The 5007-nt window shown below is 39.3% G+C and overlaps 1 pseudogene; it reads left to right on the plus strand.

The window, feature by feature from the left end:
- The first annotated feature begins 2933 nt into the window (after positions 1–2933).
- On the plus strand, positions 2934–4189 carry LOC140534454 (nucleophosmin pseudogene; annotated as a pseudogene).
- The last annotated feature ends 818 nt before the right edge of the window (positions 4190–5007 follow it).

Below are 5007 nucleotides of genomic sequence, written 5' to 3' on the forward strand. Positions count from 1 at the left end.
TGAACTGTTTACATGCCTACATGGAAAGACAATATTTGTAACTCTTGAAACTTCTTTCAGTATCTGGGTAGTTGGTGGGATTACGCACACACACACACACACACACACACACATAGAGGGAGAGAGAGAGTACAGGGTGAGTTGAATAAGATGGGGTCATATCTTAAAAAAATGAAATTAAGGGGTGAGAGAAAAATATATTGGGAGGAGAAAGGGAGAAATGGAATGGGGCAAATTATCAAAAAAGAGGCAAGTTAAAGACTTTTCAGTGGAGGGAAAAAGGGAGGAGGTGAGAGAAAAAACATGAAGCTTACTCTCATCACATTCGACTAAAGGAAGGAATAAAATTCACACTCATATTGGTATGAAAATCTATCTTACAATACAGGAAAGTGGGGGAGAAGGGGATAAGCAGGGTGGGGGAGGATGATGTAAGGGAGGACAATGGGAGGAGGGAGCAATTAGAAGTTAACACTCTTGGGGTAGGACAGGGTCAAAAGAGAGACTAGAAGAAATGGTCAGGATAGGATGGCGGGAAATATAGTTAGTCTTACACAACAGGGCTATTATGGAAGTCATTTGCAAAACTACAGATATGGCCTATATTGAATTGCTTGCCTTCCCAATGGGGATGGGTGGGGAGGGAGGGAGGAAGAAAAGTTGGAACTCAAAGTTTTAGGAACAATTGTTGAATATTGTTCTAGCGTACAACTAGAAAATAAGAAATACAGGTAATGGGGTATAGAAATTTATCTTGTCCTACAAGACAAAAGAAAAGATGGGGATAAGGGAAGAGAGAGATGTTAGAAGGGAGAGCAGATTGGTGATAGGTGTAATTAGAATGCTCAGCGTTTTGGGGTGGGGGAGGGGAGAAATGGGGAGAAAATTTGGAACCCAAAATTTTGTGGAAATGAAGGTTGAAAACAAATTTTAAAAAAAGAATATATGCTACAGGCAGCTAGTCCCCCTCGTACGTGATGTGTCTGCTTAGTCAGACTCCTGAGAAAGGACCTATGCACAAGGATAAGGAAGTTCTGATTTCTTTCTTCTCCTTTGCCTGCAACCAGCAGGAATTGACTATGCAATTTCTCTATTTAAGTTGGTCATCATTTCTGATTTTCATAGTAACTTGAAAGCTTTGTTATCTTTGATATGTAACTATGACTGGTCATAACTGCTATGTGATTTGTATTTTCTCTTAATTCAATCAATTAATAAACATTTCTTAAGCAATAAAAAAAAAATCACTAGATCTTCCTAGAGAAAAGATTCTTAACCTGTGCTGCATCATGGACCATTGGAAAGATTGCAGACCCCTCCTCAGAATAATATTTTAAGTATATAAAAATTAAATACATAGAAAACAAATTTACTGAAATATAGTTATCACATATACATATATTTATGTTTAAAAAACACAAGTTCATGAATTCATGTAATAACCCTTGTCTTGAACAAGATGGTCAAGTCATTCCATTAATGTGAGATCAAATTAACAAAGTGAATACTCTACAAATATTGTTCCTATGCCAGTGTTGTTTCTCTCACTGAAAATTGTCTTTTAAATCAGGGCCCTCTCATCACTCAGGATGGCATATGGGTACGCTATCAAAAATAAGGATCAGCTAGGTGGCTCAGAGAATAGAGCACTGGGCTTGGAATCAGGAATCCAACCTCAGACATTTACTGGCTGTGTGACCCTGGGCAAATCACTTACCCTTGTTTGCCTCAGTTTCCTCATCTGTAAAATGAGCTGGAGAAGGAAATGAAAAAAACCATTCCAGGATCTTTGCCAAGAAAACCCCAAATGGGATCACAAAGAATCGGACACTACTGAAATAACTGGATTGCAGCAAAATGGAATGTAAACTCCTCCCTTGATGGCAGGGTCTCTTATTTTTTAGCTTGTATCTATAGGACTTAACGGTGTCTGGTATATGGTATCACTCAATAAATGTGTGTCCATTATTGATTGATTGAACAATCTGCAGAATTTTGGACTTGCAGTCATGAACACCTCAGTTCCAATCCTACATCAAACACTGGCTTCCTGGGTGACCATTGACAAGGTCCTTAATATCCTTGAACCTCAGATATCTCTTGTATGAAAAGGGATAATAATTACATCATCCCCCACAAGGTGTTTTGAAGAATCAAATGAAATAATGCAAGCTTGAAAGGACATTATGACTGCTATTGTCATTTCTTCAAAGCTGTTTTAAAAAAGAGAGGAAGAAAAGTCACTGGGAAATAGAAGTTGTGGTCATTCTATGTGACTTTTAATTGAAAACTATTGGAGCCCATATCACAGCCATTGGAAAGCAGTTAATCACTGAATATCAGAAATTAGAAGAAAAATCAGAGGCCATCAAGGCCAACCTATTTGTGTCCGGGTATCCCCTCTTTATCATCCCTAATAAATAACAACAATAAAAATAATAGCTAACATTTATATAGCAGTCAATATGTGATAGGAAGTGTGCCAAGTGCTTTACAAATATCATTTCATCCTCATAATGACCCTGGAAGATAGGTGCTATTATTAACTTTATTTAACAGATGTGCAAACGTAGGCAAGCAGAGGTTAAATGACTTGCCCAGGGTTACACAGCTAGTAAGTTTCTGAGGCAGGATTTCAAACTAAATCATCCTGACTTTAGACTCAGGAATAACCACTATCCACCTGAATACTGCCAGTGAGGGGAAGAACACCATTGGCTTAGAAAACTCTTAATTTTTGGGAAGGTTTTTCCTTTATCCTTTTTTTAAGTAAAGTTGATTTTCCTTCCCCACTTCCACCAATATGTTTCATTCCTCACTTTCTTGTCCCTCCTTTTTACCTTTCTAAAGACCATACAATGGAAAAAGAGATGGCCCTCGGTGTCATTCCGTCCTGATCGGAGCCCCTCGGGAGCCGGAGCCACTCTCCGTCCGCCTCGTCGCTGTCCTTTCAACACTGCCCTTCTCTCCTCAGTATCGCCGCACCAATGGAGGACTCCATGGAAATGGACATGAGCCCCCTCTGGCCCCAGAATTTCCTCTTCGGTTGTGAACTAAAGGAGGACAAAGATTATCATTTTAAGGTAGATAATGATGAAAATGAGCACCAGTTGTCCTTGAGGACTGTGAGTTTAGGGGCTGGTGCAAAAGATGAATTGCATATTGTTGAAGCAGAGGCACTGAACTATGAAGGCAATCCAATTAAAGTAACACGGGCATCTTTGAAAATGTCTGTGCAGCCTACAGTTTCTCTAGGTGGCTTTGAGATTACACCACCAGTAGTTTTGCGGTTGAAATGTGGTTCGGGACCTGTACACGTGAGTGGCCAGCACCTAGTAGCCCTGGAGGAAGATGCAGAATCAGATGATGAAGAGGAAGATGATATGAAACTCCTAAATATGTCTGGCAAACGATCTGCTCCTGGAGTTGGTAGCAAGGTTCCACAGAAAAAAGTAAAATTGTCTGAAGAAGATGAAGATGATGATGAAGAAGATGATGATGATGAAGATGATGATGATGATGACTTTGAAGATGAAGAAAGTGAAGAAAAGACCCCTCCAGTGAAGAAATCTGTTCGTGATGCTGCAGCAAAAAATGCGCAAAAATCAAACCAGAATGGAAAAGATTCAAAGCCGTCCACACCAAAATCAAAAGGTCAAGAATCCTTCAAAAAGCAGGACAAGACTCCTAAGACTCCCAAAGGACCTACTTCTCTAGAGGATATTAAAGCAAAAATGCAGGCCAGCATTGAAAAGGGTGGTTCCCTCCCAAAAGTGGAAGGCAAATTCATCAACTATGTAAAGAATTGCTTCCGAATGTCTGATCAGGAGGCTATTCAAGATCTCTGGCTGTGGAGGAAATCTCTTTAAGAAAATAAGTTTGAACAGTTTGTTAAAATTTTTCATCTTATTTCTGTAACAGTTGATATCTGGTTGTCCTTTTTATAATGCAGAGTGAGAACTTTCCCTACTGTGTCTGATAAATGTCGTCCAGATTACTTTGCCAAGAATGTGTTGTCCAAAATGCCTGTTTAGTTTTCAAAGATGGAACTCCACCCTTTGCTTCATTTAAGTATGTATGGAATGTTATGTTAGGGCATAGTAGTAGTGGTGGTCAGACAAATGGAAATGGTGGGGAGACAAAAGTATACATGTGAAATAAATTCAGTATTTAAAAAAAAAAAAAAGAAAAGAAAAAGAGATGGCCAACCTCTTCAGTTCTTTGCCAAGAAAATCCCATGGACAGTATTTGCATACTATGGTCCATGAAATCACAAAGAGATGAACATGAATGACTGACTGAACAACAACAAAAGACCATATAGAAATATTTGATTCTAAAAGCTTCCTTAGGAGGAAGTATTGAATGTCTAAGAGAATCTACTCGGCTGACTCTATAGTCATATAGAGTCATATAGTCATAGTGACTCTACAATAATAGTTAGACTCTAATCAAAGTCCTCCAGAGCCTTGACTAAGGATTTTTACACAGGCAAGAACCATATGTGGAACCCAGAATCAAGTCTTCCAATCTGCTAATGGGCATACTTCAAGAGGGAGAAGGGGGAGAGTAAAGTAGGGACAGGCCAGTAGGTCAATCAGGATGCAACTAGCAAGGCATAGGGATGGATTGCATGGTAAAAGCAATATCTACCATGAAGGCCAGGTTAGTTTTCCCTTATAAGATAGTGGACCCATCCTAAAGATTTATTTGACTGAAGAGGTTTAGATTTTTGACCTAGACTCCTGGTGGTCTATGTACAAAAGTCTCAATGAAGAGGCAGACATTGTTTCTTTCTTCCCTTGCGTTCCTGACCAATAGGCCCGTATGGGCAACATAGATGGAAGCCTGAACAAGTCAATACCATATTCTTACGAAGTATTCATTCTCTACTATGATTAAGTAAAACTAAGACAGCTATGAGTGTCTCATTGGGTTCTAATTCCAACCCTGCACTGGAATAGTGGATGGAGAGCTGACCTCAGAGCCATGAAGACCTAGATTCAA

This window comes from Notamacropus eugenii, chromosome 3 (genome assembly GCF_028372415.1).
Source record: "Notamacropus eugenii isolate mMacEug1 chromosome 3, mMacEug1.pri_v2, whole genome shotgun sequence".
In the NCBI taxonomy this organism is placed as follows: domain Eukaryota; kingdom Metazoa; phylum Chordata; class Mammalia; order Diprotodontia; family Macropodidae; genus Notamacropus; species Notamacropus eugenii.